Source organism: Eumetopias jubatus, unplaced genomic scaffold (genome assembly GCF_037043125.1).
Source record: "Eumetopias jubatus isolate StellerSeaLion01/CBP00866 unplaced genomic scaffold, mEumJub1_p1.0 scaffold_14, whole genome shotgun sequence".
Taxonomy (NCBI): Eukaryota; Metazoa; Chordata; class Mammalia; order Carnivora; family Otariidae; genus Eumetopias; species Eumetopias jubatus.
In genome coordinates this window covers 104,593,515-104,615,056 of record NW_028274820.1, presented here as the reverse complement: position 1 = coordinate 104,615,056, position 21,542 = coordinate 104,593,515, and positions in this window count along the sequence as shown.

Sequence of the window (21,542 nt, the reverse complement as noted above, 5' to 3'; positions counted from 1 at the left end):
CTGTGTTCTTCTGCATCCCTAGGATCCAAAGACGAAAGACATGAAAAAAGGTCATGATGTAACCTAGTGATGCTGAAGGCTACACGCTTGTATGTAGAATGTGTGCATTCGTTTTAATCAGAATCGTGTATGACATTTTCAGGAGCCCCAGCCCGTGTCCTGGAGGCATCACCACATTAGGACTGTGCCGTGGTCCCTTCCAGTCACTCACACATTGACTCTTTGGTAGCCTGGGTGTGAAGGACGCATGTGTGCTAGGACACACACGAGCCCAGCTCACTCCCTGGCCGCTGGAGCAGCTCCCGCGACTGCGCGTTTGGAGCCTTCCCGTTAACGTTAGGTTTTTCTGGTGCTACTGTGCATCACATAAGCAGGTGCTGAGCAAACAGACAATGGGTCTGATGGTTGTCTGTGTGTGTGTGTGTGTGTGTGTGTGTGTGTGTGTGTTCCTAAGAGTTTCCTTAACTCCTTTAAAGCTCAATCTGTTCCTCAGCAACTTCTGCCAGGAAAATAAATGAGAAGACACCAACCGTAATTCAAATGTCCTGCCCCGCATTTAGCTGCCGATGGAGTTGTGTCTCACCTTTCTCTGCTGGAAGATTTGAGCGGACGCTACTCCCAAGACCTATGCCCATCCTACAGTGGGCACGCTTGTCTTGCCCGGGTGAATATTACATGCTAATTGGTAAGCTTTCCTAATGCACTAAAGACTTAGAGCACAGTAAAAATGGTGGACACCTTTTAAGATATAAGCACCATGCAAAGGTAATTTGTCGACACGATTATTATTCATACGCCAGAGAAAAATCTCAGCCCGTTACCTCAATTCAGTATACCTTGTCCTACACATAGATAAGAAATACCTGAAAGGGAGTGGAATGCAATAATTTGTTACTGTCTGGGGATTTAGAGTACTCCCTATCCAGTCACTAGCACATTTGAACTTTAATGAAAAATCCCTTAACTAAAAGATGTAGGTAATTAATTTATCCTAGGGACGTAATTGGAGCCGCTGCTTTGAACTAGGCACTGAACTAGGCACACCAAGCAGGGGCTACAACCATAAATAAAATTCGGAGCCGGCCCTCACAAGACGTTCCCTGTCGCTGGGGAGGCTGGTACAGAAGGAGCACGTTCAGCTCACTGCGCCAGACGCTGCCTCGGGTAAGCACAGGAGGACGCGCAACCTTGGGGCGGCGGGTAGAAGCGGTAGGACTTGTGGGCTCACGGCTGGGTGTGTGGGAGGGAGATACGAGAGCGGGGTCCTGTGTTCCCCGGTCGGGGGCTGTGTGGCCGGTGTGTTTTCTGCTGCAAGGAGGCCTCCCTTCTGTTTTTCTGCCTCGTGTGACTGGCCGCGGGGAGAGGTTGGGGACAAGGTGGGGTTTTTCAGGAGCTATTTAAACCATAACGTGAAAGCAGCATTTACTCTGCCTGCACTTACACCTAACACTGAAGAAAGTAAAAAGTTGAAACCTTAACAATAACGACAGAAACAAGAAAGCTCAAGTAGGTAAAGAGAAAAGTGGGAATGAACATTTACTGGCTGCCTACCAGGCGCGGAAGGCTGTATTCATGCTGTATGTTTCATCTTCGAAACAACCCCGGAGTTACCTCCATGTTTCGTATATAAGAAAACTGAGGCTCGAGACATTAATTAGCGAGGCCAGGATCATAAGGCTATTCAAGGATTCAAATCTCATTCTGTCTGTTCGAACTCCCTTGATTTCACCCCCACAGTATCTCTACTTCTAAGAATAAATGCATTAAATGAAGTTTGCAGGCCTGGAAATGCTTGAGCAAGTTTCTGTCTGCCCCGGGGGAAGCCATCGGCAATTTCTTTTCTCTACGTTGGCTATGCCAGGCTTACCAGAGCAGTCTCTAGGTTTGAAGGGAGAACCGCCCAGGCCCCAGCCCTTCTAGTTCTGGAAAATAATTTTCCTAAGTAAGACTGGAGTTGTTCTCGAGACTTCTTCACTTGAAAATGTAGAAAGAGGCAGGGGAAGGGCATGCTATTATCAGATGTATCCCTAAGATCCATATATTGTTTCTACTTTTGATATCAACATTTCTTATACCAAAGACAGTCACGGGGATTTTTTTAGATTAATCCATCTATGTATAATTCATATGTCATAATTTGTTAACATAAATATATTTGCACCATGTGGTAGATTGCAAAGTGGAAGAATTATTCTGTAGCCACCCCCACTGCTATATGACTTTCTGATCATCTGGTTAGAAAGTGGCTTCAATTGTCCCTCCCTTTGAGTCTGAGAGGGCCCTGGGACTTATTTTTCCTAACAGAATGTGACTGAAGAGACCGTGTGCCCCTTCTGAGCAGAGACCTCAGGAGCCCTGCATGGCAATTCACCAATGCTTAGCAGAATGAAGCTGATCACAAAAACACGAACAAGGTCAGTGGAGAGCAGAAGAGCTGCCCAGCTGAGCTCCACCTAACGTGCCAGCCCATTGGCACATGCCCATGGCACAAAACTGCTGGGTTTTGAAGTGAGTTTTGCTATGCAGCAAGAGCTGACTGATACATACTTCAGACTAACTATGGAGTATCTTCTGTCCCTCCAGAGTTGAGTTTCCAGACATTTGGACAAAGGTAAAAGGAAGCAAAAAGCAAAATTGAGCCCTTTCTGAAGCAGCATTAAAACCTACTTAAAGAGAAAACACACACACACACACACACACACACACACACACTCCCAATACCTAATGAACCAAGCAAGACAGTAGATAATTATGTGATAATCTGTATGGACGAGGAGCCCAGAGAAGGCAGAGGTAAGTAAACAGAATAAATCAGCTAATTTTCTTACCTAGAAGTTATTCAATTTCTGCCAGCATGGATCATCCCAGCAGCCAAACTGCTTTCCTTTGGGGAAAACTTGGCCAGTAATGACATTATTAGTAAAGACTACCTCAGTGATATCCAGTGGACTGCGCTATCCCTCCAGTGTCATTTGCTTAGATCTGGCAAGAAGAGATATACTCAAAGTACCTAGGTTAATAAATATTAATGTAGAGGAATTTTAATCCATTATTTAGTCCTCACCATCTGCATAATGCCCTCTCAGGTAAAACTAATAAAATCTTCATAGGATTTGTAGTTCAACAAAATCTCCAAACAGAAATCCAGTGAAAACAGGATAGAAGCTACCCAGAGGGAGAACACTGACTCTTTTTTCTGAAAAACCTCAAAAGAATTTTCAGAAAATGTGACTGAGGCATTTAAGGCTCAGAAATCCATGCCACGTCCATAATGGGTCCTGAAGAGAGAAGTACTCAATCTTTTCCTGCAAGAAGATGGTCCTTCTTTCTTATTCCTCCCAAGGTAGTGCTGTGGTAAAGATGTGTTGCCAATCCCGTCAAAACCCCCACATGAATGGGACATTCCAGGAACATCTCCACATCAACAGGACAATAATATAACCCCAAAAACTAGGAGCCATTTGAGCCAGTATTCAGGGCCATCCATTCAACCTGATAGACTCGTAGGGATTTTGATATAGGATAAACTTCAATGATAGGATAAGCTCCACAGGGTCAGAGATGTGTGTTTGGGACACTCATGTGTCCAAAATTCCTAAATGTGATAGGCACTCAGAGCATACTCATCTAATAACCCTACACCGCAGAAGCCACCGTATCTTGCATCCAGTGAAGCGATACTACTTATTTCCCCCTTATGAGTTGCTAGAAGTTAAGGTTATTTGGAACTTGTATCTCAAATGCCTAACCAGATGGAGTATTATTTTTAAAATCATTCCTGTCAAAATTCATTTCTTAAAAATCACTAACACATATTTGTATTTGCCCCTAGTATATAAGGGTGCTCAGTATGTGGCCAAGAAGAAATGGATTAATAATAAATAGCCTTAAAAACTGGCCAGCCATTGTCAAAGAAGAATAAATCTCTATCTCTACCTCATTTCTCACATAGAAACAAAGCATTAAAGGATCAAATGTTAAAATGTAAAATAATTCAACCCAAGAGTACAAAATCAATATGTTTATCATCTTGATTGTTATTGAATCTGAATTATATAATCCAGCATCTTCTCATAACGAAAGTCAGAAAACACTAAAAACAGATTAATGAATTTGAGCATTACAAAGTTTTAGACCTCTATGCAGAAAAATTTCTATGCAATAAAAAGGTTAAACACAAATGCCAACCTGTGAAGAAATTTATATTTTACGGTATCTAATCCACTGTCTGTTGTACCATGTTTCACACAGATCAATTAAGAAATAAAAGATGAGGTTGCAAAGTGGAAAATGAGCAAAGGACATGAATGGGCAATTCATCATAAAATTGCAAATGGTGGATAAACATATTGTGTTTCTTTTATTACTGGTAAGGCTGAAAGTTGCAATGATGATATTTTACCTATCAGATTTGCAAATATTTTTAAAAGTGACAAAATCCAATATTGACCAAGATATAGGGGATGAATACATACCTGCGCTGGTTTAGGAGCACAAACAGAAACTTTCTAAATTACACAGTAGCTAATAACATTTTAAATGGTCACACAGTGGCTCATACAGACCCACAGACACACGCCCTCAGACCTCCTAAGGAAAACATTATCAGAGCTCTGTGAGGAAGGAGAGTATATTTCTAAGTGCCTCCCAATGTGCAGGGAGCCCATCACTCAAAGCAGTACAACTGGTTCTTGTCTTGCTAACTAACAGCGTTGGTTTCTTTCCTTCATCCCTGACTTACAAGTTGTGCCGTTGGTTCTAGGAGGATTAAGCAAGTAACCCATTGCTGTTCAGTTCATGTGTCTTTCTCTCCTTAGCTGCACAAAACCCCAGCTTAGTTTTTTTGTTTGTTTGTTTTTAACTCTTTATTGGAGTATAATATACATATAAGAAAGTGTAAACATGTCTCAAGTGTAGAGCTTAATAAAATTTCTATAGAGTTTTAGGGCTTATAACAGAGTTTAGCAAGCTTACTCAATAAAGGTAGCAGATAAAAACAACCACCATCACCACCACCTACCTTTACAGCAATGTGGCAGGGATAGAGATTTGTGTTCTGTGTGGTGGTGATGGTGCTGGGAAGTAGCTGCCACACCAGGAGCTACACATCCCTGGTCTTTTGCCACATGTCACCATCATGGGCAATGAAATGTGAGCAGACACATGTGTTTTGTTTCGAGACCAGCGCAGTTAAAAAGCAGGAGTGCCTTCTCCACTCTTCTTTTTCCTTCTTTGGAGATCTTAGGAACCACATGGAGTTGGAGATGGAGGTGTATGCCAGAAGTTGACTGGGGTGGGGGCTGCCCACAGGAGCAACTCCTGTGCAGGAAGCAGGAAACAGGAAGCAGGAAGCAGGACCGCCGGGGAGCTGAACTGAGGGGCAGTTGGTATATGGAGACCACGGCTGATCCCTCGGGGATCTCTGGAGCTGGAGGGGCCCCCAGAGATTTCCTGAATTGAGTTTTGCTCTCCTGCTGTAACAAGTATTTGTAGACTGTGCTAAGCTTCTCCCAGTCTTATTAAATAAATATAAATATACACAAAAATCCCCATTTTGTGTATAATGAATTTCCATATCCAAACATTAGTTTTCGTTAAACCACCTTACAAAATGTACAATCCACAATGTTAGTTATTTATTAATACTTAAACCCCCCCAGTTGTCATGCCGTTTAAGTTCTGAAATAGTCTCTTTGTTGAGAGTAATCAAATAATGTAGTGCCCCCTTTCCTTTGCCTAAAATAGCGTACAGTGGGCAGGTAGAGTTAGGATGGCGTCGTGCATTACCCCAGATGTGGCCAAAACAGCTACAAGAGCAGCTCCTAATTCTTACAATAACAATGACATGAGCTTGGAATTCTTTAAATGTCAGGTTCTCATCAAAAAGCAGATGGCATTTTATTTTTTTTTGAAGATTTTATTTATTTATTTGACAGAGAGAGAGAGGCAGCGAGAGCAGGAACAAAAGCAGGGGCAGTGGGAGATGGAGAAGCCCGATGCGGGACTCGATCCCAGGACCCTGGGATCATGACCTGAGCCAAAGGCAGACGCTTAATGACTGAGCCACCCAGGCGCCCCAGCAGATGGTATTTTAAAAAACTGCAGACAATTGCAGTCTGATGGACTTGGCAAATCAGAAGAGCTAACTTAAATATTTATGGACAGAGACTGTGAAAAACCTATATTTTTTTTGGCGGTATGGATAATTCATGCCTTCTATCTATTGGATCATAGATAATAAATACCTACAAAGTGACTTCTATGTACCAGAATAATATTTTTTTTTAAAGATTTATATATTTGTTTGAAAGAGAGAGAGGGCACCTGGGTGGCTCAGCCCGTTAAGTGTTTGCCTTCAGCTCAGGTCATGATCCCCAGAGTCCTGGGACCGAGTCCCGCATCGGGCTCCCTGTTCGGTGGGGAGTTTGCTTTTCCCCCTACCCCTCCCACTTGCTTGTGATCTCTCTCTCTCTCTCTCTCAAGCTCTCTCTCTCTCAATTAAAGAAATAAATCTTTAAAAAAAAAGAGAGAGATGGGGGAGGGGCAGAGGGAGAAGGAAAGAACCATAAGCAAACTCCCTGCTGAGCATGCAGCCCCATGCAGGACTGGCTCTCACAACCCTAAGATCAAGATTTGGCCACTTAACCAACTGAGCCACCCAAGTGCCTCCAGAATAATATTTTTGTGAGAATCTTCAGGGAGTTATTCTCTCAACCTTTTTTAAAAACATATGACCTCTTGTTACACTCTTGCCCCCATCTCCAAGATCTTGTTCTACCCTCTGTATCTTCTGGGAATTGCTAATCTGAAGTCACATATGCTTGGTAATTTTTCAAAGATGGTTTTGGGGTCCACTGAGTAGAAGAACCCTTTGGCCATCTTGGCAATGTGGACTACTTAAGTGTACAAATGAATCCCATTAGGGCATTCAGCGTTGAGGAAATCATAATCTTATTATGTAAAATCTGGCATCTGGAACTCAGTATTTGATAGGTGAGTGCTTTACATTGACTTTATTATTCAATCCCCACAATAGCCCTGCAAGAGAATTATTATGATCATGTATACAGGTGAGGAAGTGGAGACTAATAGACAGGATGGTAATTTGTTGAAGATAATATATTAGGCTAGCCATTTTCTTTTATGCCCAAGCAGGATTGGTGGTAGAATTTCCTATACATAATATAGCAGGGAGCAGCACCTGTGAGAAGAGTGTCCAGGACAAAATCAGACTGTCCAGGAAAATAGAACTTGCTGGTTTGTCCCTGAATTACTGCCCCTATGTCCTCTGTTTCCTACCCCACCCCAGGCATTAGGGATAGTAGACACTCTCATCTACACATATGCTAACTGGATAATCCATATAATATTTGTAATTACTAAATCCCCAACCCCCCCTCCTAATTTTCCCTTAACTGCCTTGGGAAAAAAAGTAAAGTGGCCCTTGGAATTTGGAAATGGGGAAAACCCTTTGAATTCTAAAATCCACATGTAGCCGATCAGAAATAAGCTATGCTACATAGACTTCAGGAGACAAAACAACTCTCAGACGGGCAAGGCAATAAAATAAATGAATAAATTAAATCTAAATAAATAATCTGTGAGATAGAACAAGAACGTTATTTGGGCAAAGGTCAGGGCTCCCACAAAGACTGTGCACAAGGAGAGATTTATACAGCAGATGATACATTTCGCAGATGATGAAATATACATGTGTGTATGTATCTGTATACATACAATATATTATTGTTGGTTTTCCCATGTGTAACAAGGTTGCGCATGTGGTCAAGATGTCTCAACGTTCTTTAGTTGAGGAGCAGATTTTAATAAATGATTCTTACTAAAGTAATGCTTGAACATATACTAAAAGCCATGTAATAAGAACATGAAAAGTCCTAGGACACATTCCTCTGCCCCATTCCAAGGGATAGCCATGTATTGCCACATGCAATTTTGATTCTTCTCCTTTAATTATTTTCATATCGTTAAATAGTATGTTGAATCACTATTGCTTGGTTTCTCATTGACTGCTGGTTGTGAGAGTCAAGGGCCCAGCACACCCAGACGGATTTCCGTCCTCTGCTCCTTCTGGTTGTTCTAATTAAGTCACTATTTTTCTTTCCTCTAATTGGCCTCGTTTCAAATTTATGTCTTTTATTTTCAGTCTATTTCTCTCCTTTTTTTTTTTTCTGGTCAGTCTTCATCAGTCTCTTTTTGAACCCACTCGATATGAGTAAATTTGTACTTCTCTACCCTCAAATTCTGTATACCGTACCTTTATATTTTATCAAGATTGATCACATTTACTTTCTCTTTAGTATCTATAATTGAGCCTTCCAGGCTTTGTCTGTAACCTAACCCTAAAATTTGAAAAAGCAATGTGGTCATGCTATTACAAATAGGAAATAGTGTTTCCTGCTTTTCTAGAATTCCGGTGTCACAATTGCTGTCACTGAACACCAGAATCTGTAGGATCGAAGTGAGAGGCAAGTCTTCATTCTTCATAGGACAGGAATAGATTAAGGTCTTCATGCTTTTAGTTTAGACTAACTCACATCGTACGTTTTTTCCTGGAGTTTCATATATGGACTTTAAGGGGCGGGGTGCCACTGTGTCCCACCCTCGTCTTCTGCACACTGTGTGGAGCCCGTTACTCTTAAAGACACTCTTGGAAGCTCATTTGGACTTCCTACTCTCATTCGGACACATTTCTCCCAAGGGCAACAACCAAGCCATCATCCCGGGATTTCTTTCCAGGGAACGCGTTACTTTCTGTTTCTGATGACCCACACATTCCCTTTCCTTCATTTTCAGACCTGTTTTGCTGGCGTAGGAATTCAAGAAACTTCCCCGGAAGGCTTTGGAAGGGAATTTTTTTTCTCTTTCTGCTGAAAGTGACTTCATTCTGTTCTTGGACATGATTGAGGGGTTTCCTGGTACAGGACTGAGATTCAGAGTAACATGCCTAAAAAGTTCTGAGAATTGATTGAGATTTGAGGATTAATTCGTGTTCATGGGTCCTTGGTGAGGAGACGTCTGAGGCCAGCTGGAACCTCTCTTCTCTGTGGGTCACCTGCTAGAGTTGTTCTCTCCAAGCTTTTATGGCTTCTCCTTAACTGACATTCTCAAAGGCCCTAAATGCCCATCCAGATATGGTCACCTTTTCATTTCTCCCACTTGATACTTGATGGCCTGTCAGTGTGAAGGCTCAATCTCACTTGGCCCTGAATAATTATTGGTATTATTTATCTGATTATTAGCTCTTTCTGCTTCCTTTGGTCTCTCTCTACCATCTATTAATTAAATATTAGACCTTCTGGATTAAAACTCTGGCCCTCATCTTTCTTCATATAATGTCTTGATTTTTGTTCTGGAGACTTTCCCTTAAACCCTTAAATTGAATAATTAGCACCCTCTCCCATAACACACATGGTTCTATGTTAACTTCCAAGAGCTAATTCTTGTTTTCTGGTCGAACCTTTCTCATACCATGTTTCTTTATTTTTGCAAACATATTAAGTTGTTCCTGCATTTTCTTACAGAAGATGTTAAATGTTTCTTTTCTTTCCCTAAATCTGTTTCTGTTGGTGGTTCTACTTACGTCAATTTTTCTTTTTTATGCCACAGGATTTCCTCAAATGTCTGGTTGTTTTTTGTTGTGTTTTTCCTTTGTAGGTGAGGCAGATAGAGGTCCAAACCAAGGTATTTGGAGCTCGTGAGGAAATGTTGCTAAGTGAGAAGCAGGAAGAAGAGGTGAGAATTTGGAGGAACATCTCACATGTGAACCTTCCACTAACTGCCCTCTACAGCTTTTAGCCAGACTTACAATGGGAAGCCCAGAAAGCCCTTCTCAGCACAGAACTCATGGGTCCCCCAGGGCTGGGGTGACATCAGCTGGGGAGTCAAGTAAGTCCAGAGACCCTCATACCCTTTCCTAAGCCTCTTTGTCTAGTTAGGGTTCTTCCTTTTAGGCAGCCTTCCAGACACTCACATTTTCTCCAGGAAGATTGGGTCTTGTTTTATTCATCTTTATTACCCATCCACTTCCAGTCTACTGCTTTGCACAGAGTAGGTCCTCAATTAGTAAATGCTCAGGGAATGGATTAATTAACAATAAGAACTAGGAAGCAGTCCATGTTAACTTGCCATTTTTCTGAAATGAAGAATTCTTTATGCATTATTGCTTTTCACTTGAGAATCACAGATTGAATTAGCCCAAAATCACAAATTTTACTTAAGGAGAAAGCAGAGAAATTGATGGACAAAAGCATTACGTTTAGCAGCAGATGGACTTCTAAAATAGAAAGAGGGCGTTACAATATGTACCACAAACATTCTTTTCTCTTTTAAACCACAGATTGAACTCTTTTTAGGTCCCTGATTCAAAAATTAAATTTAGTAAAAACAGAACAGTATAAAGAGACATCTATGAATGACTACCATTTCATTTACTTTGCTTAAAACAGTACAAACTTTGAAGACAAAACTTTAATAATTTGACATCATCCTGAGATTTAATTATCAAGGGCTCCCTCGGTCTGAACAATAAGAATAATAAATCCAGGAGACAGAGTACATTTCAAACGTTAAACCTTGGTGCTAGCCAGTCTTGGGAACACCTTCTAGCGGACCGCTCCACCAGATGGGGAAAGTAAAGGACAGAATTGGACGCGGAGAGAGCGACGTCTTTGTTAAATTGTCTGCACTCAGAGCTCTCAGGGTGGTGGTGGCAGGCTAAGGAGCTGAGCCCTTGCTGCCCGAGTGAGTCTGAGCTCCACACTGTGATTTGGAAGGAGACTCTTCCGTGCGGATGCTGTCCCAGACGCCTGCCCAACCCCGGCTCCCCCGCTGTCCTCCCCCAGCGCGCAGGTCAGTGCTGTGACTTCCATCAGCAGAGGCAGGCTCCAGGGCAGCCTTTCGAGAAGGAGCCCTTGCAAAGCCATTCCTGCTTTTTGTCTTATTTTTAAACAGTAGGCCTGGGGTGGAAACGAGCCTCTCCACGTTCCCTAAAGTTTTGCTGAGTGGAATCACAGATTTCCCTAAATAGCACTTGAAAACGCCTCCCCAGGGGATGAGTTTTGCCTCCTCAACTCAAAACAGAAAGGAGCATCTGGAGCATCAAAAGCCTCCAGGGAAGAAATTCAATTACCAGCGGAACCCCAGGCACCTGGGGCCGGGAAGGAGCCAAGGCTGCAGAGAGTCCAGAAGGTGGGCCACGGATGAGCGAACGGCCAGGGAGGTGACTGTGCTCTCTGGGTTCTCTCTGGCTCGCTTCCCCAATCGCTCCATCTGCGGATCCCACAGCCGGGACCTCAGTGCGCCGGGAGCTGAGTGCTCGCGCAGCCGCTCTATGGGGCTGACTGAGTCCCCCGATGGTGATGGGCATCCGAAATCCCACAGGTGCTCTCAGACCCTGGTTCCCAGCCCCAGCCTGTGCTCTGAGGCCACCACATCAGTCCTGGTCTTGGAAGCATAGATGATACCGCTTCTACCATTTAAAAAAAAAAAAAAAATTTTTTTTTGGCCTTAAAACACTGTCTCCAAGAGACTCCTAAATTGCACACATTCAGCTATGATGGATGACTCCTGAATTCATAACCATTTTAGGAGGGATAAATTTCTCAGTTAGTTATTTACTCAAAAAGAGAACTCTGATAAATGACCTGCTCTTAGAAGTCACAGGTGGGTAATAATGGAAGTGCTGTGGTTAGAGAAGTATAAAGCACAAAATTAATAGGAGAGAAGCCAGCCCGGGTCAGGAATTACGGGGACGAGAGCAGTGAGAGCTGGGGGAGTGCAGGGGGAGGTTGAAGGAACAGTCCCTGACTTAGCAGGTCCACCACCACTATAGCCCCCAACGCCTCTAAAGCGCTTGCCCTCAGGCAGAGGCGGCCGCTTAGCTACCCAGGGTAGAAGACAGCATAGGAAAAGGCAGTGACCCCAGATAGATCATCTCTCCCTGCTGGCTAGTGCCAGAAACCTCTTCAGATCAGAGCACGATGGGGCAGATCAGTGACCCGCACGCTCCAGCTCCCCCCAGCTGGGTGAGCTTGTGGAATCTCCCCATGGTACTGGTTTCACAAGCGCTCAGCTCACGTGGTGGCTGTGAGAGTCAAACCGAATGTAGGAAATCACCTTATAAACTATGGGACTACACGCTCCTATATACATTTGTCAAATAGAACTCCAACTGCGGGGGCTCTTTCCCGCTTCAGGCATCCACAGCCTCTCTCCAGGGCGGAGCTCCTACACGGTTTTGTTAGGACACAGTCGCATGGCCCACCAGCTGCTTGAGGGCAGAATCGGTGACGGCATTCTGTCCCCTGTCCACAGCGACCGGCTCATGGGGTGGACGTGAACCAGACAGAGCCAAACAGAATCCTTACATTAAATTAGGCGAATAGAAGCTAAGAGACAGAGGATTATGATGGTTAACTTTATGAGTCAACTTGACCAGGCCTCGGGGCACCCAGACATGATTCTGGGTGTTTCCGGATGAAGAAAGCAGAGATGCTCCCCAGTGCGAGTGGGCCTCACCCCACCTGTGAAGAAACAGAAGAAAGAGCTGAGCCTCCCGAAGGCAAGTGGGGCACCCCCCTGCCTGACTGTTCTGAGCTGAGACGGGGCTTCTTTCCTGTCTTCACAGTCAGTGGAAATATGAGATCTTCTTGGGTCTAGAGCCTACCCGCCTCTGGACAAGAACCACATCATTGGCTTCCTGGGTCTGCAGCTTGCCAACTGCAAATCTTGGGATTTAGCCTCCATAATCACCATGTGCGCGCACGCTCTCTCTCTCTCTCTCTCTCTCTCTCTCTATTGGTTACCTGTCTCTGGAGAACCCTAACACATGGGACTCTTACACTTTTAAGTTATGGGCTGTAAAAATGTAGGTTTGGGGCTCACGTGGGCCATCTTTCCTGCCATATGAAAACAGGCTCTTAAAGCTGTTCTCATTAATTAGACAGAAAATGTTAACCCGAGCACGCCCACTCTCTACTACCTTCATGCTTTTGTCAAAGTACCTTGGCACAGACCCAGGTGTCACCATGTCCGAGGAGAAAACCAACCCCCCCATGGCCAGTCATGATCCCAGCAGATGCACACGGCACCACTCCAGTCACCATCAGTCTCTGAGCGAACTCCATTCTCCATGAGGGCTGGAGAATGCTGTCATGAGCGGCTTGGACTGGTGACATGCACACACGAGTCTTAAGCAGACCCTGCTTCACAGAATGCAAGTTTGGGAGGGAGGCGAGAACGCAGGCCTACCTCCACCTGCAGGAATGATCTTCCCCAAGAACCAAGCCAACCCACCTGGTGATCCGAGTCCTTTCTGATGGGGAAGCGTGCCTGAAGAACCCTGAGCAAGCACAGACACGTTTCAGAAAGGCCATGGGCAAGATGGCGATGGACAAAAGGACCGCCGTTGTGGCAAAACATGTGGCTTCGGGTTGGTGCGAGGGATGAGGCATCAAAATGTCTCCTCCCACGGAGCCTGGAACTCCACCATCAGCAATGTATCCTGCTGGATCAAGGCATTACTGGCTTCAGAAATAAAAACTGCTCTTGTCATTATAATTGAGTGTGAGCTTTCACGTCGGGGTCTGTGCCAAGAAACACCATGCATATTATCTGCACACGAGTTCATCAGATCGCTCACAGAACCACGGAGGCGTCTCACACACGAGCAAGCCGGCCGAGTGGTCCAGACCACGCAGGTGGCAGGTGAAGGGTAGGCTGCGAGTGGCGGTCTGTGGGCGCTGCTGAGCGCACTGTGGCCTTGGCAGCGAGCCCCCGAGGCTGGCGCTCCGGGTTCTACCCCAAATGTCACGGAATCGGGTGCTGCTCTTCGCGTCGGACCCTCCACTTACCTCCAGAGTGCGGGGGCTCGACTGCACTGTGTGTTTTAGAAGAAAGCGACCTCGACCCCCCAGTTACCCGTCTCCCGAGTTCCAATGAAACTGGCCCGTCGTGAGCAGCAGGAACGGGAAGTCGGCAGCAACTGTCATTCCGGCCTCCCAGAAGAAGATGCTCCTGGGACCCGATCAGAATCTTGCCACAGAAAGGGGACGCCCAACAGCTCACATCGTCACCAACCAGGAGTGTGTCCCACGGAGCCCCCAGGGGAAAGGCGAACACTATAAAATCTCTATTGTGATTTTGTATATAAGATCTTTATTTTGTTTTTTGCTTCTTGCCTGTCTCCTGGCAGAATGAAGGCAGGGATATCTTGGCGAGGCTTTACTGCTCGATCCCAGCCCTTACTGTGGTGCTTAATATGGAGTGAGCATTCAGTACATGTCCGTAGACTGAAGGATCAAAGGTGGCCTTTAGGCACATAACCATCTAAGGCTGTGCATGACACCTCTTAATGTGCCTTTCTTTCTTATTGAGGTGTCATGACCTTGAGTATTTCCCAACTTTCTGGTTAGGAGTTGTGAGGAAATGAAGGAAATAGGGGGACAGTTCCTGGCTGTGTGGGATGTAGGTGCCAGGGAAGGTGAGGAGCAGCAAGACCTCAGGTCTCTGGCTTGCGCAGCAGGAGGTGGTGGTCCTGTCCACCGAGAGGGAGGCTTGCAGAGCCCGACTCTAGGTGGCTTTTCCCAGGGAAGCGATGATGATGAAAACATATTCTCACATCCGTGTGGACTCCCAATTCCTTCGGCAAGCAGGTGGCGCATTCTCAGTATAAAATACCTGCATCCCTGTCACCTCCGTGAGTTAATGTTTCCCCCTGAGGTACTGATGGAAATTGGCCCACACAGCACGGCCCGCACTGCTGGTTTTCGCGGAGGGAAGAGGCGTGTTGGGGGCCGGGCAGTGGGCCCGTGTCCTGTTCCGCGCCTGGCCTGGTTGCTGTCTGTTCTTCCTTCCCTAGTGCCACAAGCCCTGAGGATCCCAAGCCACACGTGTGCCACCAAAAGGTCCATTTCTGTGTTGTGTGAGCAAGGCTGGGGACGGCACAAAAGTCCCTATAGAGACGCAAATGGATGGAATGCTTATTGTATATGAATAACTCACAGGGACTTATTTTATTGAATCACCTTCAACCAACCTGCTGAGGTCCTGAACATGTTGGCTAAGCCTGGAAGTGGAGGGAAATAAATTCCGCCCACAAAAGCACACGAAGGGCGATGGGTGTGTGTGTGTGTGTGTGTGTGTGTGTTCTGTATCACGCGTGTGGCATGTGCGTGCTGCGCAGAGTCATAGTGTGTGTTTAGAGCGTGCCGTGTCACGTGTGCGTCCGTGGAGTGTTGTGGAGTGCGTGTTGTGTGTGTTGCATGTTTATCGTGTGCTGTGCATGTAGATTGTGTGGTGTGTGGATGCTTGTTCAGTGTGCGTCAGGCGTGCAGTGCGTGTGTGACTGCATGCGGCCGGGACGGTGAGTGACAGGGGACAGTGGGGGCCTGGCGCCATCTCACGCCCCCCCACCCCCACTCTGAGCGGCCCGCTCACAGGTGGAGATTCTCTGGGCTCCGGCCCTTGGAAACGGGCCGCGGCCGGCCCACCTGTGCGTGGCGGGGAGCGGGTGCCAGAGGGCGGCAGGCCTTTGTGACACACAGACGGACTCACAGGTGGTCAGCAGCACGACCCTTTGCAAAACAAGCTAAAGGGAGGCATCAAGCTGAGACGCGGGCAGGAGAACAAACCTAAGAGGGAAACGCGGGACACCTCCAACCTGGGGCCCACGTTCTCCCAGCTGGTCTGCAACACCCAGCCCACACATTTGGCCTGGCTCCCCCCGACCCTGGGGACCAGGCCCCATAATGTCTGCCCACCCTCCACCCTCCTGTCCCACTGTCCCGACCAAACACCCTAAACTCCCCCCCCTTCTGCCATATCCCGGTTCGGGATTTCCACTTCGTCCAGACTCTTCCTGTGACCTCCCCAAGCCCCACCTGTGTTCACGGCTGAGCCTGGGGCCCCTCCCGCCCAAAAGCCGGGCAGTTCGAGGACTTTCTGTGCTTCCACTGGTATCTTCTCCCTGCTGCCGCTGGGCGTGCCCCTGCATGCATGGCAGGTGTCTGCCCTCCGACCCGCCTGTCTCACCTCCACAATTAAGAAGGGACGTCGGGGAAGGGAGTTAAATCTCTAAGTGTTTCCATGGCCCCGCAGCCGAGTGCTGAGCCTGTAGCTGCCGTGGAGAGCGCGGGAAGATGTCTATTCTTCCTCAAAGTCCACTGCAGCTTGAGCGGTGGGGCCAGTCCACTCCCAGAGGAGCCGTGCTGTCACTGCTGGGGCTGCCAGGCCAGGGAGGGCCAGGGCCAGCACATCACCCCCAACCCCCCCCCCCGGGCCCGGAGAAGCTTGCACCCGGGCTTGCGTGCACCTGAACCTGAGGCACGAGCCACACAAGCGAACAACGGTCTGGAAGTTTCCTGCACCCCTCTGTCCTGGAAGCCTGTGTCCACAGAAAGGAAATCATGCCGATGAAGGGGGATCAGAGGTCCCAGGTGGCTGTGGAACAGGAGGCTTGGCGGGAGGTCAGGGGGAGTCAGACTGAGGCTCCACCACCCATCCCGGAGCGAGGGCCTGGGGAGGGGGGCTTGGTGGGGGCGGGTCTCACTCCGCATCAGGTCAGCAGTCAGGGGAAGGGCTGTGGACGGAACCTCGAGGCGATTTCTGCATGGAAATAAGGGGGGCAGCTGCCGTGCAGAGGATGATCCCTGAGGGAGATGAGGAAGGAACCCTGGTCTGGAGGGAGACATGGGGGCCAGGACGCAGGAGATTCCAGCCTCGGCCACGTCGGGTGCCCGGAGCACAGGAGCCAGGAGGACCCGAAGGGACCGCTGCAGAGCTGAGCCCGAAGATTAGCACCCCCACTTCTCCACGCCAGCCCCAGACGCGTCCTGGTTCCCGACCCTGTGGTCCCAAACTGTGCGCCCAGGTGCCCGGCCCCGCAGTGCACTCACACGGCGCCTCTGGTGTTTTCGGGGTTCACTGCACACCCCGCACCCAGCACCACCACGTTGCCTTTGCAGAGCTGGGTGTTGGTGGTCGCTGTGATCAAAAGCAAGTACCGTGTGGAAATCACTGTGGAAGAAGCGAGAGACCCACCTAAGTCTGTGGCGAAATGCCCAAGAGCCAACACCCCAAAATTAAGTAATTATGGTTATGAATAATAACAGTATTGTTTTTTTTCCGGTGTGTGTGACTTTGTCAGATATTAAGTAATTAAGACGTAAATCCTTAATAAACTGTTTATTAATAAATGGAACTGTTGGTTATTTCTTTTGGCCTAAGGGGTCCATGAAATGTCCTGAGACTCAAGGGGGGCCCTCCCCAGGGTCTGGGAAATGCTGCCACGTTTCGTGAGGAGGTCGCTGTGGCTCATCCTTCTCCCAGCCAACTACCGATTCCTTCCCCCTGTGCCTTTTCTCCAGAACGGCCCACTCCGGAGAACTCGGTGCAGGCAAGAGCCGGGGGGGCAAGCTCATGGTGAGAGGAGCTCACGTGCTCAGCACCAACTCCCCAACACTCCTCTGCAGCCCCTCCTTCTCCAGGAAGGGGCAGCCCCTTCACTGCTCTGGGACATTCATGCCTCAATTCCCCACCTGCACCCCCTTTCCCTCCTGCCCAGGTTAATGTGCCAGATTGAGTGAGCACTGTTACGGGCTGAATGTGCCCCCCAAATTCATGTGTTAAATCCCAATCCCCAGCAAGTACCTCCAGCGCACAGGGCATCGAGTGAGATTCTGGGGGACACAAAGAACAACTCTGCAAGTTAGCAGACAAAACCACGCCATGAGATGGGGCACCGAGGCCTTCTAGAACACAAGATTGGCCACGATTTTGGCCCTCGTCCCTACTCTGGGTCACGCTCCGTGCAAAACTGGGGCTTATTTGCATCCCGCAGTCCCCTGGCAATACTCACCTGCAAGCGAGGCCACAGAACCCGCGGGCCGTGCGCCCTCAAGCCCAGGCCTTCATCCGGGGCGTCCCCAGGCTGGCCAGCTTCCTCCCAGCGTTTGACCTGTTCCCTCCTGCACGAAGCCTCTGCTGTCCCCTCCCTGGTCTGTGCCCTCCCTCCCCATTCTGTTCCTGTGCATTCTGCTTCCAACACCCCCCGCACCGTCCTGGCCAGGGGCTCTCTTCCCGTGCAGACCCCGCGTCGCAGCGGGGCCAGGCAGTGTCAACGGTCCTTTGCAAGCTTAGATGTACCTGAGTCCAGAGTCCTCTCCCTGGTCCACAGTGCCAAGCCGATTACAGTCCTGGAGGCTGAGTTACTTTGTGGTTTAAGTCCCACGGCGAAAGGCGGATTTTGCAGGTATCTTTGGGATGATGAAAAATACCTGGATTTAACGGGAAGCAGAAAAATCGAGATTACTCCAGCTCACACTTAGAAGAGCAACTGAGACCTCGAGGCAGCATGAACATGTGTCATACAATCCTCGGAACAACCTGAGGGGTATGCACAGATAAGGAAGCAGGCAGACGGCTCATGTCACGCCGCAAGAACGTGGTAGGGCTGGGGTTCGAACCCTAGCGGGCTGGCTCCGAAGCCCACAGGTTCACCTGTGTTCTCCTCCCTCTTGATTATTCATCTCAGAGGCAGCCCAAGTTCACATTCGTGAGATAGGTGTTGGTTGTTATCGAGTTTTAGAACTAAGTACCATTTACAAATGTAGGCGCTTCCTTCTATTACAGTCTCTCCATGTAATGTTCCCTTTCTTTCCCCATTGAAACTTCTTTTCTTTATTCCTTGTTAATATTATTTTTGGAAGTAGGTGGTCTATACATGTCCATGCAATTTTATTTCCAATTAGTATGTTTATTCACTTGTCCATACTCCAAGTCTTTATTAAACACTGACTAGTGGCACTCACTCTGCTGGGCCCCGCAGATAGGCGTCAAGCCCCGTTTTTCGCCTCGAGGATGCCCGAGCTGGGTGTCAGCGGTCCCTTCGTGTTGAATGTTCCCCGTGCCTCGCCTCATTTAATGCCCGCAAAGGTCCTGGAGGATGGGCACCGTGATTACATCTTCCTGACAAGCAAGGAGACCAGAGACAGGAGCAATTAGAGCAGCTCCCCGGTGTTGCAGACGTTACAGTGGCAAGGCTGGGACTTGACCGGACAGGTGACTGGCCTCCCCGCTGCTGTCCAGCCTCTGGGGGCTGCCGCTCTGCCCCACGCCTGGCACGTTCGACAGCGTGGACAGCCTGGAGGACGGTCTGCGCCACCCCACCGGGCAGCAGTCCCTCCTGCAGGGGTCCCGTTGGTGAAATAGCTGTGATTACTTGGACATCCGGAGCACGCTCCTGCAGGGTGTCAGTTTGCACGTGCACCTGCCACATCCAATTCCATCCTCCTGCCCAGAAGTCCAAACCCAGGAGGCATACAATGGACAGAGGCCACTGGTATACAGAAAAGTGAGTTTGCAAATTGAAAACCGGAGCCTGAGCTCTGTGCTGCTTTTTCTCCCGCAGAGCAGCTAGCCCATTCTCCAGACAATGCGTTATTCTGTGATGCCCTAGGCCATTTTGTTACACGTCATCCTCAGTGACACCCTCTGAACCAGTAGGGCCACGTGGACTGGACCGAGGCCTCACGTTCAGCATGGCTGTGCCTCGATGAGCCAGGGAGGCAGATGTATGTGCAGCAGGGAGTCTACGCCAGCGGGCACAGCTGGGGCAGTGCGTGGATCCGTTGCCCGAGAAGCTCCGGCTGGGAGACACCCCTGGAGCGGGAACACTGAAGTGGGGGCTCTAGAGTCCCCCAAAGCCACGGCCCCCGAGGGAAGATGCTGCACCCGTCACTGGCGCTCCTCTCTGCCGGCATGTGCGGGAGCCAAAAGCTGACAGGGACTTTGTATCTCTAGGTCACTTTGTCTATTTCCCAACTTTGCTCGTCACTTGCATGCCCTCTCCTGTGTTTCCCATGGCGATCGGTGGGCTCCGACCGCGCATGGACCCAGGGCTGTGCTGGCTTGCCTCCCTCGTTCAGGCCATGGCGCTGACGGCAATGCCCCCAGGCAAGTGCCCATAAGCACAGCCACTGGCCACCTGCAATGTGCTCCCTTCCACCTGCTGCTTGGAGAGGCTCCCTTGGCTTGCTCGGGGTGAGCACACCGCACGGGAGGCTGTCTGTGCCTTCAGTGGCTGTGCGAGCAGCATCTGGCCCTAACACCCCCCTACACACACCCCCACACACTGGCAGTGGCCCCTGGGTCTCCCCGTGCGGAGCACATTCGAAGGGACAGGGACAGAACTGGGTTTGAAGGCACAGACCCTCTCGACATTTCGCAGGACTCGGAGACTGGCCACCGCCTTCCTCCTCCCTCACTGCCCCGCCCTCACTGTCCCAGAGCACGGAGGCCACCGCCGCAGGTCCCCTGAGTCCTCTGAGCTCACACTGGGGAAGGAACAAAGTGGCGGGGGGGGGGGGGACTGCAAAGACAGGGGAGCTTGGGCTCTGACTGCGGGTGCTGTGTCTTTGGTCACGAGTGTGAGAAAGGTAGTGTTATGCGCTGACCTGTGTTCCGCCAAAAGTCATATGTTGAACCCTAAACCCAGAACCTCAGAATTCAACGGCATTTGGAGACGGGTGTTTAAAGAGTGATCAAGGTAAAACGAGGTCAGGAGGGTGGCCCTGATCCAATCTGACAGGTGTCCTAATAAGAAGAGAAGGTCACGACGCAGACACACAGGGGGACAACCGTGTGAGGACACAGGTCAAAGACAGCTGTCCACATGCTGGGGAGAGCAGCCTCGGGAGGAAGCAGCCCTGCCCACGCCTGGATCTTGGACTCCCAGTCTCTGGAAGTCCGGCCTCCCCCCACCCCCCTGCAAGCACCTGGAGCTGGGGCACCCCTACATGGGTGCTGGTCGCCACCTTCTCTGTCCAGCGCCCACGCTCATGCTGCCCCAGGCTGCCGATACCCCGGCCTCCCGCCGCACCCAGCCAGCTTGCTTGCGAAGCAAATTAAGCCCTACTCAAAAATCTCAGTCACTGTGACAAAGGAGATTCCAGGCAGAGCCATGAGCCTTTCGGGAATGTTCCTCAGGTCTGAGGTGACGAAGTGACCTTGTTTTCCCGAGACAGGTGTGTCTTGTTCCTGTGGCCCTGGCAAGATGCCTAATAGCGTCTCCTTTCACGCTCCCATCCTGGTTTGGATAATAAGTTTTTTGGCAAAGTTATTCTACATACTTTTGCCTACAGGTGCTTCTAAGGGCCAATTACTAAATTAATAATGAAATCGAACACATCGCTCTGCGCCCTCATGGAATGCCAGCACTCAGTCTCCTTTCAGCCGGCGAGGGAAGGTGGGATGGGACATCAACCACAGCATTTAGAATTTATTTTTTCCAATATCCTATTAGGTCTTTTATTGCAACTGAGTCTCATGCAAGTCCTCTACGACCGAGAAGACAAATCCCTCTTTCCTAGAAGAAGATTCTAGAACGAGAACATAGGTTCCTTCTAAAGTCTTTGGGGTCTTCGGTCACACAGTAGCAGGGTCCACATGGAATTTTTGCCTCTTCCATACTTCCAGGAGAGTTAGCGTTAATTCTTCTTTCTTTGCAGGGTGTGTAGGAGGTGGAG